General features: G+C 42.1%; 1 long non-coding RNA gene across 1 annotated transcript in view; it reads left to right on the top strand.

Annotated features, from left to right (window-relative positions):
* The first annotated feature begins 2,978 nt into the window (after positions 1-2,978).
* LOC138113600 (uncharacterized) overlaps positions 2,979-12,184 on the top strand; it is a 77,088-nt gene continuing 67,882 nt past the window's right edge. The window contains exon 1 of the long non-coding RNA XR_011152280.1: positions 2,979-3,152. This is a non-coding gene — a long non-coding RNA (uncharacterized lncRNA). The remainder of the gene's footprint in view (positions 3,153-12,184) is intronic.

Here is a 12,184-nt window from a genome sequence, read left to right as displayed (position 1 = left end):
TTCTTTCTCTGGACAGGGGCAATTGTTATTGGTTTAGGCTCCCCATCTGCTTTAGCTTCAGCTGGAGTGATTGGGGTGTCTGCTGGCTTATTCTCCTGCTCCTCTGGCTGTATCTGCTGCCTTACAGTATCTAACAGTGTGCGGTAAGCGTTAGCTAGGACCCAGCACATGGGATTGAGCTTTTTGTTTTCATCAGTGTTGTTACTGCAATTTTCCTTCAGATACTTCGCCACCTCAGCTGGATTCTGAATTTGTCTGGGGGGAAGTTCCAGGCTACTGGGTCAGAAAATTGCTTCAAGGTCTGGTCTATGTCCTCCCATACCCCACACCACTTAGGATTTTCCACAACTGGGGCAGGTGTCTGGGCAACCCCTCTGGAAATCTCAGTCCTTATTTTAGACAAGCTGGAGACCGCATAGAGAAACCCTGCTAGATAAAATAACAAGAAGGTGGTATCTTTAACATCCAGGGGAAACTGGACACTTTCAAAAGGTGGCATGCCAGATCTGAAGGGGAAGAAGGAGAAGAAGGGCTGGGAATTATCATCCCTTGCTTTTCCCCTAACAAACTGGGTGTAATTACTAATACATTCCTGAAGGAAACTACCAAGGCCAGAATGGAAAAACAACATAACATACACATTCTCAATGGTTTCCATTACTTCCGTCAAACTTTGAGAGATCGCTAACACCAGGCATATCAAAATGGCAGTCCTGATTCTTATTCCTGACTTATAAAAGGTGTAAGCCAGGGACCTGACTGCCCATACCTGTGGACATGTACTTATGGCTAAGTTCCACAGAAAAATTATTAAATCAAACAGCATGGTCTTACTGCTGTATCTCAATACCAAAGTGATTCAAACCAAAATGTTGTTGTATTTTTTTCTACTTTCACGTGCCCCACAAGTTGGGTGCCAATTTACGTCTCGGTTTTGGAGACAAAACTTCAGGAGGAAACACTCTGGAATGAGTGTCTCTTCCAAAGGGAAAAAGGGCCTCTCCTTTTCTTCCACCAATAAGACAAGTGGGTCACAGCAAGTCAGAGTGGAAAAAAACAAACTGTTTATTAACAACAAGCAAAAACAGGGTAGAACACGGGGGAAAAAAAAACCCTCAAAATAAAACAAATGCCCAGAGAGAGAACAAACATGCGGGCTCGGACCAGCCAGGGCCGCCACCCCACGGGCCCGCTGGGGCCGCCCTGCGGCTCCCAGACTGGTGAGGAGGGAAGGGAGGCAGTGAGGCAAGGGGAAGGGAAGGGGAAAAGAACAAGAAAAAAAAAACCCAACAGAACCTTTTCCAGCTATCTGGAACACAAGGGAAACCAAAAAGCAGCACAGCGCTCCCAGTGCACTCCCTCCCGAGCCCTGCCAGGACCCTGGAGCTGATGGGCTCAGCTGTTAAACTGCCCCGCACTCGGGTCCATCTTAAAGGCACAGCGTCCTTGGGCATTGAGCGGATGGTTAAGGAATAAAGCGGCTTCATAACATCACCCCAGGACACTAACACACCTGGAAAAGGGGAGGACAGGTGCTCTGCCATTGCATTAATTTCAGCCTGGTACCTGTAAACTTTTGTGGAGCTATGTCAGTGAGAAATGCTACTGCTCCTGCTCCTCTCTCCATTGAGGCTGCTGGTTCAGGTTGGCAATCTCCAGCACTGTCATCTCTGTAAGTCATGCCAGCCTGTGTGTAGCATCATTTATTCACCTCCTCTTCCAGGGAGACAGAGAGCATGAGCTTGGCTTCAGTGAGGACAAACCTGAGGCTCTTGTTGGCTCTTGAGAATGAATTTACCTTAACATGGATTTTCTGTCTCTTTCTTTGCCTTTTCTACTTCTCCTTTTATATCATTCTTACAAAATTCTCATAAATTCATATTTATATTATGGAAAAATTGTTACCAGGAGAAAACTACCCAGACTCAGTGCCAGTGATATCAAAGTCAAAAACATGTTTAAGAATTAGACAAAGTATTACGAGTGGGTACAAATTTTATATTGTATGGCACAAAAAGCCATGCTAACGATATTGATCTTCAATTCTATCAATTTCAAAGTTTCAGCTTATGATTTACATGAGTAATTTACATAACACTTGAAAAGAGAACAAAAATTATTAAGTTTTTTTTCTTTCTTTAAATGTGCATATTTTTCTTGGTCTAAAACAACAACAAAAAGCTTTAGGAACTCAAGAAATAAAGAGCAAGAGATAAACTCTCCTCTTGTTTGCACCTGCCAAGCCACACAGAAGTCAGCAAGCTGGTATGGGTGTAAACCCAGAGAGAATGTCAATCTTTGCCTTTTCTGCTGTAGAGCTCACATGTGCTGCTCGAGAGGCAGACTGGAGATCTCAAGCCACAAAAGTCTGAATCCAGTTTTCTAGGTTTAGGTGCTCTGGCCTGTCAGACTGAGTTTGACAAGATCCCCAGAAGGTTTTGGAGTTCAGAGAAGGATTTTAATGGCTAAATATTAATTTTGAGCCTAAAGCAATCTTCTGCTTGTGTAAAATTTGGTTGTATCAATGTTTAGACAGACATTCCTGTTTTGTTGGCCTCTTCTAAAATTTGAGTTTGCTTGCCAGTTTTGGATCTGGTTACTAGATTGTCCCGGTTTGAGAATACAGACTACAGTATCATACAGTCACCCCAGGACATAGGTAGACTCCAGCTGCCCTCCAAAACACACAATCACTTGTCTCTGGTTTCTCAAAATCAAGTAGTTTGTGTTTCTAACAGGAAAATCCTTCTTGTTCCAATGAGATGTGCATGCAAATGAAAGTTGGAGTTCACGCATGGTTACAGACATGATTTGTACTGCGCTTAGGTGGTTCATAGTACAGGTCTGTGATGGATTTGAAGAATGAAGGGAGCAATACTTAGATATTTGAGTCTGAAGCTCAAAAGATATGAAGATTTTAAGGCAAAATCCCTTCTATTTCTTCTTCTCTAAATGTTACCTTTTTCAGAAATCACAGGAGGAAAACAATTGGTAAACTTCACTACCTACAAATTCCCTTCTTTGACTGAAGAAGGTCTCAGGTGTTCAACCAGTCTCCTATGGTGCTTAGCCTCGAAAATGCATAGCAGCTGGAAGTCTTACATACTGGTTTCTGGCTTTTCAATATGACATTTCAATTCCTTAAAGTCAAGGTAAGAGAACACTTCTCTTAATGACTAATTCCTAAGTGATATTAATGCTGGGTGAAAACAGAAATGGAGGCAGAGAAGTGGCTTTTGTTAAGTGTGTTGGTAGGAAGAACTGCCATATGCCTGTGTCCATACCCCGGGCCGGTTCCCATGCAGAGGGGACTCTCCTTATCTCAGAAAAATAACTATGTGATAAGCGGGGATGTGAGGTTCTGTTTGGTGGGACATAAGTGCTGTCTGAGAGACTTAATGGACTGGGTTGAACTGCTTGGCATGTACTATTCACTGCAGTCTAACTTGGAGTTTTGGCACCACAGTACAGTAGCAGCTTTTACACAGTGAACAAGAGAAAAAGTGTGTCTGAATTTTTCCATGAACAGTCAAAAGCCTTTGTGTTTGAAACTTGCACAGAGATGCTAATTCAGAAGAACTTTGGCATTGATTAAACAGGTCACATCTGATGTATTATGCATAAATGAGCCTAAAAAGTGCTAGTCTTCACAAATAAAGCAAATAAAATGAGGTGATATACATTTCTTTCTGAAAACCAGCAGTCACTTGGACTCAACAAAGAGTAATTAATACAATTTTTAAAGATACGCTATATAATTCCATGAATATTTAAGGCTAGTATGAAATAATACTCTATATTGGTCTTGAACCACAATGAATAATATGATTATTTTTACTTTGCAAGAGGTCACAACAAATGTTTGAGATTTAAGCTGCCATAGCTACAAATTTAGCAGAAAGTAGGCATTTAATGATAGATTTCATTGCTGTGGTTTAGGTTTTATTTTGAATGTTTGTTTTGTCTTAAAAACACTAATGCTAAAATGTTGTCTCAAATCTTTATTTTCAAATTACTTATTATATCGCCATAAATTACAGGGTGCAGTAAAAGCCAGATTTAAAAGAAGGCATGCTTTACTTTCTCATGTTGCTAAAAATAGTGCAATGCTTATGAAACACAAATCATCATTAAAAAAGTTCTTTTTATACAACTGAAGTTGCTAGTGCTGAACTAGCGGCTTTCCTCCAAGTGGCACAATGGACTGCTCCAAATTTAGGTCTGTAATGGTAGAGGTTAACTTTAGGAAGTCCGAGTAAAACTGTAATCTATAATTCTACCACAATTACAATGTTTTCTCTCAAATGATAGTGAAGTCCCTGGGGTGAATGCTAGCAAATACCTTGTAAAGATGTTCTTCTGGCTTTTATTGTTTTGATGCTTTTGCAATTTCAGCACATGTTCCTAGATTTGTCAAGAGACCCAGGCTGTGCCCCAGGACTGTTCAGAGGCTCTGGGCTGCAGTCGGCTCTCAGCACTCAGCCAGACGCAAAGGGTGGAGCACATAGTTGATAGCAAAGAGATGCATATGCCACGTTGACAAGATGATGGGTAAACAAAGCTTAAGGGACACTTGTTAAACTCAACATAGCCAAAAATGAATCCATTTCATGATATTTTTAGAAGGCTTCAGCCTAGGGAAAACATTCACCTGTGTGACCTGAGGAAAAGTCTAAAGAACTGGTTGCTATTTAGCCATCAAAAAAACCATATGTGCGTCTTTTTCAGATGCCCTCATCAGTTCTTCCCTTCCAGGCATATTTTTGGAAGACTCGCACGTCTCCCTCTGTGAATCACAGTACCCTGCTGGCTTGTCAGATTGAGGTGGGACCAACACGTGTCAACCCTGAACCTAAATCCTATCTAATAGGTGTGACGTGAGGGCTGCTAGCAGCCAGTGCTCCTTTGCCAGGCCACTGAGGGAACTCTGCATTACTGTTGCTGCTTGCTCCCTCAGCTCATGGTACAGTCTCAGTAAGGGTGAACCTGAAGGATGTCGCCATTATAATGTTGCCTCTGCCTGGGAGTGAAAAGAGCTGGGTGCCCGCCAGCATTTAAACTAAAAAGCTCCAGTGTGAGCAGGATGACTGGAGAAGCAGGGGCATGCAGGTAGCGATCCAGTTGGGAAGCAGTGGGGCGGGGGGGGGGGGGGGGCTGTCAGCCCTCGGGGCTTGGCCCAGACTGTACAAAGGTCCAGAATCGGGGGTGTTGCAGGCGGGTGTGTTGTTAGGGGAAGGCTCCCTGGGCAGCATGAGACAGTGACAGCCTGGCTGGGGAGAGCTGCAGAGGGACCAAACGTGGGGCCACCCACTTGTGCTGGGCTGCAGAGGAACAGCTCCAGTGAAATGGGATTTCTGAGCAGGCATTTAATAACGAGTTCATGCAAGCATAACCAAAATAAATGAAAACGTAGTGGAAATCTTTCTTAGCTAACTTCACCAAAGCTTTTGGCCTAATGTGCTGCAGGCATTAGCGCAGCAAGTAGGTGGCCTGTGCTGCTGCCCATACTCTGTCAGGAAGACAAAGAATCTGGGAGAAGCATCAATCTGTTTCTCTTCACAGGGCTGTCTCTTCCCCCCTTTGTCAGTCAAAGGTGTCAATGTCTCTCCCCTCTATCCTCCCCCCTCCCTGAGTTGAGTAGTGTCAGTCATTCCTGTTTTTTTCTTTTTATTAATGATTTTGCAAGGCTATGTCATTACTGTGCTATACATTTTTATACAGATGGCACGACTGTGCATTTTAATGGCAAATCTGTTTCTCACATAACGCCTGAACTGCAAAAAGACTTTGACAGACTGGTTCAAGGAAAACAAACTGGTTTTAAATGTAGCAAAAACTAAAACAATGCCTTTTGGCTCTCCTAATCATCTGAACTCAAAGGATGATTTTATTTGAAAGTCAGAAATCTTAAGGAGTGGACCAAACTTGTGTGTTGAAAGAAAGCCAGAGGAAAAAGATAGAGGTTCATCATTCATGGGCTGCATGCTTTGTTTAGTGAGACACAGAGGATTCATCCCTGATCCTCAATCTAACTGTGTTTGACCAGAACTGAATTTGGCCTGTAACTCTGGAGACTTCTGGACCCAGCAAGGTTTTGAATTTCAGGAAGAAGTGAGGTATTAAGTTTATAAATGTGGTAAGTCGAATGCAGGGCGGGAAAAAAAACCCAGAAAGTGGAAAATATTTGTATGTTAAATACCACTAAAAACAAAGAGCAGAGCACATATTTGCCCATTTTTGAATAAGCCTGTTTCTTCTTTGATCATCTTCTTTGCATTGTGTTATTTTAAGCTTATATAAGTCCAAACAGTTCTCAGGGGTCCTATCATTGTTGTTCTCTGAAGTAACACGTAAGCTTCTGTTTATGTCTCTATCCATGTAACTCCTTTATTATCTTACCTTGCAGTTGCTATTTGGACATAGTTCACAGTAGCCTTGATTTGGCTTTTTTGGCTTCTGCACTGTGCTGTTGATTGTCTCAGTTTGCTCTGCTCCCATGGATTCATTTACATGAACTCGCTGAGCTCAGTAGAAAGGTGTGCTGGTATCTTACAGCTCTTGCATGTCTGAATTTTCACATCCTTGCTACCCTTATTTCCCAGCCTTGAAGGCCATGACAATTCATTGCTTTGACACTTCCATTCATGGTGAATAAAGCTCGGTGTCTCTATTGGAAAGGATGACCAAGAGAAAGGGGAGGTGGAATTCATTCTTATTAGCACGGCAAATTCAAGTATTTTCTGAGGGCCCCAAATAGCAGAAAATTCTCTCATATCATTGGCTGTCTTCTTGTGTATGCTGACTACAGTGAAGTGTAAGAACAGTAATTTTCAGAAGTCTATGAATGTTAGCTGCAACAACATTTGAGGAGCTAGGAAAAACGAGGAAGAGATGGAAAACAGAGACAGACCTAGCTGCTACCATTGACATCTTACACTCTTGAGGCAACCTAAAGGTCCCTCCGTAGGTAAGTGGGATCACTCAGTCCAAATGGTGCTCTGAGATAGAGTAAGAAAGACAATATAATGTACAAGTATTCCCCAAATTTTCAGTAGAAATCAGGGTTTTCTGCTGTTGTCCTTCATTTGCTGGAGAGACACATCAGTGTTCAGATTTGGCTCCCAGGATGTTCTCCTTTTTTGTAGCCTGACTGTAAACATCTGGGTTTTGGTAGGCCAGTGCTTCAATAACATCACAAAAATCAAGGATGGGGAAAAGCACTTGGAGTATGCGTTCCCTCTTTATTCTTCCAGACTCAATGTTGAGCTAGCATTAGACTGAAATCACATGGTTGTTGACCACAGCTGCATTTTATATCCATTCTGCAGCATGTGTAGGACTATAAAAATAAATTATTGGAGAGTTGTTTCAAGAACAACAGTGTATATAATTAAAAAAGCATCATTTACAGCATTCTTTCATGACAAAGTGTTATGTCACTTTTGTTTCATCATAAATAAAAGGGGCGTTGGATAAATTCTTGGCATGATGAGAAAGCTGCCAAACATGAATGTGTGTTGAATTTATCACAAATCATTATTATTTTTATTCACCATGCTATATTTGCATGGTGTAAGTAACTTTTTCTCCCCACCCTAAAGCTGTGGCAGGTGAAAACCATTGCACTGAGACATCAAAATCCCAATTTTTAAAAATAGTATTCTGAATTTTTTTCCCCTGAAATATTTTTCCTTCATGAAGACAGACTTTTCTAGTACTTATGCCTATCTTTTTGTAATTTGAGTGCTCTAGTTAACTCGGACAAGGTTGTAGGTAGATGTAGACACAGGTAAGCTTCTCAAACCCATCTTTAATGACACTTAGCGATAGCACTGCAAGATCATAAGAGTTTAGCAAGTATCTTGCTTTCTTTTGAAATTTTCACTCCTTATTCCATAGCTCTTATGAATGTACTTGTCCAGATGCTCACCCACATGAGTTTGTACTTGATGCAAAAAGATGAGCCGTTTGAGCTATGGCAGAATGCTAGTTAATGAATGCCTTCCTGGCAACAGGGAGGCAAAACATCTCTTACAGAGTGAGATGCAGAGTGCCTGCAGGGGCAGGGGTCTACTGGATAACAGCCACCGATTCTGAAAGGGGCTGAGAGAAGGTGGTGAGCGAAACTGATCTGTGGTGGGTGTTTTAATGGGACTGTTGAGGACAAAAATAGTTTAGTGCAGGAACAGGAAAATTTGCAAAGGTCCTTGCCTTTATGGATCAAGCTAGTAAGACTCAAATCCATCCCCTACCTCTGCCCAGAAGAATTTATTTATTATCTATTCACTGTTTCTCCAGCAGGTAACCATTTACTCAGGGAAATGTCTCTGAGCACATAGACTGTGGTTATTTGATGATGTTTTCTACATACTTTATTGAGACTGTGGCTTGCTGGTTATTTCTCAGTGGAAGTGTAAGTACTTTTGCTTACTGGGGGACTGTCACAACTCATCTGCTATTGGAGATGAAGATAAGATTTCACTCCAATGATGAATTTCTTGGGTCAAATACCTGTGAAAGTGTCCAGGCCAAAGGGAATCCTAGCAGGACTTACTGCAACTCTCTCTTGAGAACTGTCCATCAGTCTGTCTGAGCACCTACCCTGGGTGCAGCAGAGCTCCTTTCTTGACCAAATCTTGGATTTTCTCTTTGTAGAAACCAGATGTAGGGCACAGGGGAAATAATGAGTTCTCACTCTAGGGTGCAGGCAGGTGTGGTCATTTCTGCTCCCCACAAACACATCAGTCGGATCCTCCTGCTGAAGGGAAACCCCTGGAGGAGATCCACATTTTGGCCATGGAATTCATTCCTGGAGTAACACTTGTGGGATATCCTCCTTCCCATGGCAAACAGCAGCAAAGCTGTTATTCACAAGATAAGATGTGTTTCCCCTTTTTATTAACAGTGCATTAGGAGAACTAATTAGCGGCACCTTAGAGATTTCCCTTCTGGGAATCCAGGCTATAAATATCCTCACTGCTCAGCAAGGAGCTCTGCAGAGTGGGACTGTAGAGGAGATGCTACAGCTGGTTAAACAATGCAGCCTTTATGTGGGTGTCTCTGTAAGATTAAGGGGAGCTATAAAGCCACTTCACTGAAAAGTGGTTGTAATTTTTCATCAAAACATTTCTAATTGAAAAAAATGGCTTTGATTTGCTGGAAAAAATTATGTGGCGAGCTTCTGCTTTGGTTTAATTTTTCTTTTTTCCTTCTGTTAGAAAGCCAAAATAATTTCACTTTTATCAGCAGAAAAAAAGCAAAGGGATTGGAAGGATGTGGATAGGAAGAGAATAATGATCTTTGCACTGTCTAACTTCAGAAATGGACCCCTACATTTCCATTTGTTTAGTAAAGATATACATAAGAAACTACAAACAAAAGGGGGGGGTGGGGGGAGGGAATGATTTTGGGGAGCTTCACAGTGACTGACTTCAAGCATTTCTTATGAGGCTGAAGGAAAGCAGAGACTTTCGTCAAAGGATGTTTCCTCTGGTTTAGGCACTTTGTGTTTCCATTCAGTGGATCCCAGCCTTCCCCATTGCCTGAAGGTGCAGCCTGGGCAGACTAATTTCAATTTGGGCAGCACAAATACTGCCAAATGTTCATTTTGTTCACTTCGTGTGCCTCTGTATGACTGTTATTGAAACTTGAGGAATTTTTAACCAACTTAATGTCTAGTTGAATTAATAGAAATATGCTTAGAGATGAGTTTTGATCCTGACTGTTAATAGATGTTAAAATGAAAGAAATCAATTAAAAGCTGTGGTGGTCCTGAGGAGGTGACATCTATAAAATTATGACTGCCACTGGGAGGGTGGATATGGATTGCTTGTGCACTGGGTTTTATTTTTGTTTTAAGAGCTGAAGGGCATCATATGTAGGTGGTGGACAGTGTTTCCTCCCACAATGTGCAGTACCTCAGTGTGCTCCCTTCCCCTTCTGTGGTGCCATTGGCAGCTGCTTGACTGCCTGTTTGGATGCTGAGCTGAGAGGCACTTTTGATGTGACTGTGGGTGGTGAGCAGCTCGTCTTCTGCTGCTCTGAGCTTAGGAAGTCAGGGACTTACACAATTTCCCCCTTCTTTTTCTCCCCCTTCTTCCTCTTTCACTATTCACTAGTCCTTAGAGCAGTGGGTATTGCTTTGTGTGCTCCATGGCTGCCCTGAGAGAGGTGAAGGTCCCTGATGGATAAACTTTCACTGACTTCCCCAGAGCCTCTGGTAAATTGCTGTCACCCAGGAAAGGATTGGTGAAGGGAAGAGGTATTGTCAATGGTGTGTATTTAGCTGCTCAGGCAGTCTGTGCTCAGGGAACACACTTGTGTGGTCAGCACAGCTCCTCATAGCCAACAGAAAGCTCTGGTTTGTTGCTGTCTGGCATTGCTTGCAAGCAGAAACATACTTTGGTGGGAAGCCGAGGGCTTCGGATGACATGAAACCAAAAGCTGCTCAGCAGTTGAAATGCCAAATATTTTAGGGAAGATCTTAGCTGGTACTTGAATTTCCAGAGTGGCAGTGGCTGTCTTTTAGTGTCTCCAGAGCTTTGTATCTTTGCAGCTAATGAAAAATACACTATCTCCTTATTTTAGAATAATTAGTAGAGTTCTAAAAACCTTCCTCCATTGTTTGCAAAAGCACAAACTTCTTAGGTCAGGAGAACTGCAGAATCCAGAGAGAATAAATGACATTAACATTTTAGCAGTTGTGTGACCCTCATGCATGCATGTTTGCTATTATTTCTAGGAGCTCCCTGATGATGAGCATGATATAAAAAATTTAACCACAAAGAAAAAAAAAGTGTTTCAAGAACCATTATGGATCTCACTAATCCCAGAAAAGCAAGGAAGTTCAGAATTCAGCTGATTCCATCAGTAGTGCTGGTTGTGCTGGTTTTCATTAGTGAAATCAGAAAGTTGGATGACGCTATTTGCCACCAGCTCTGTATCACTATGAACCTTTATGCTGGTGGTGTGGTGGTGGGTTTAAAAATCCTGGAAATGTAGGGCAGGAAGGACTTTGAGAGATCTTCTCGTCTTCTGCAAGAACATGGAATCAATTGTGTGTATTCCATCTCTGGCATGTGCTTGTCGAGGTTTTTACAAAATCTTCCAGAGAAGTGCAGCCTGCAGTTTTCCCCCTTCCAGTATTTCTTAATCTGTGGCCAGAAACCCAACCCGAGTCATGTTTAGACTCGAGGTGATTCATTTTTCTTGCTTGTTCTGTTAATTCCTGGGCCTTCAGTCTGGTTTTGAGCATGGTCAATTTTCCACATTAAAACACTGCGTCTCTGGTATGCAAGGGAGAGCCAAGTCCTCAGAGAAAGAGGCAAGAATGCAGTAGCTGCCTGACTGAGCAAAAGTTGGAGATGTTGTCACTCACATCAGGCCAGAAATATTGTTTCTAGGCTGCGCTTCAGGCAGAGAATGAAGTTTCATGTGTGACCCATTCATTTAGATGCTGATCCTTGTGCTTTGAAAGAGCTGGCAGGCTCCCTCCTGTTCTTCCCTTCAGCTGGTGCTGACTGCTCCAGCCTGCAGAGCTGGGAAGTGGGGAGTAGCAGGGATCAGCTCTGCTCTGTGCAATTCCCTCCTGGGAGGGGGGACACCAAGAAAGGCCAGATGACATCAGGTTTGGCTAACATAAAATGAATTACTTTTCCTCTGTCTTCTTCCACCTTCCTCTTGCTGCTAAATGAAACTTGAAACAAGCATAGAAAACAACTATACATTGTTGTGGTATTTCAGACCAAATATGAAAATGTTACACATTTTACCTTCTTAGTGGAAAAAAGGGAGCTGTTGCTGGGGAGCCAAACAAATACTTCAGCATTGACAGTGTAGTCAGCTGACCACTGCATGCAAAAAATGAACCAAAAAATGGACTGTATTGGCCAAAACTGTGCTCATTCCCCTTTCTGAATTAGCTTCCCACAGAAATTCAAATGGACCAAAAATTATTCATAGATGTTTCCAAGAATAATGAATAAAACCAAATTGTAAGCTGCTTGCAGGCATAGTCAGAAGGAGATCTAATTTTCCAGATTACTCAATGTGAATTATTAATTCTGCTTGACTAATGTTGGGCAGTCTCCTGGTGTTTAAGAGAAAAGACAGTTTGCTTTATCAGTCCATTGCTGATACCATCCTGTACTTTTCATGTCACATTATATTTCACTTATTCTGACTT

Source organism: Aphelocoma coerulescens, chromosome 7, assembly GCF_041296385.1.
Source record: "Aphelocoma coerulescens isolate FSJ_1873_10779 chromosome 7, UR_Acoe_1.0, whole genome shotgun sequence".
Classification (NCBI taxonomy): Eukaryota; Metazoa; Chordata; class Aves; order Passeriformes; family Corvidae; genus Aphelocoma; species Aphelocoma coerulescens.
The sequence above is the reverse complement of the archived record's forward strand: the minus strand, read 5'-3'. Positions and strand labels throughout refer to the sequence as shown.